Raw genomic sequence first — 286 nt, 5'->3', positions numbered from 1 at the left:
GGCAGCATTAAGAATTTCACAGCAAATGCTTAGTTGGCTTTATTTTTAACAGTCAATGTAACACATGAAAATCCATCAGGGGATTTTTAATATCCTGAAGGGATGCAATCAAATGAACTATGAGGAAATCAGATACAATTCACTTGTTGCATTCTCTTACAAAAGATGTAGCTAGAGTAGGTATAGGGAAAGGCAAAGTGACCTTACAGGGTACATCAGAATCACATGTGTAAGATAACCTAAAATGGGTCACAGAAACCTTAAATGTCCCTTAAGAAAAGCCAGT

Source organism: Apaloderma vittatum, unplaced genomic scaffold, assembly GCF_000703405.1.
Source record: "Apaloderma vittatum isolate BGI_N311 unplaced genomic scaffold, ASM70340v1 scaffold7740, whole genome shotgun sequence".
In the NCBI taxonomy this organism is placed as follows: Eukaryota; Metazoa; Chordata; class Aves; order Trogoniformes; family Trogonidae; genus Apaloderma; species Apaloderma vittatum.
Note: the sequence above shows the minus strand (reverse complement) of the source record.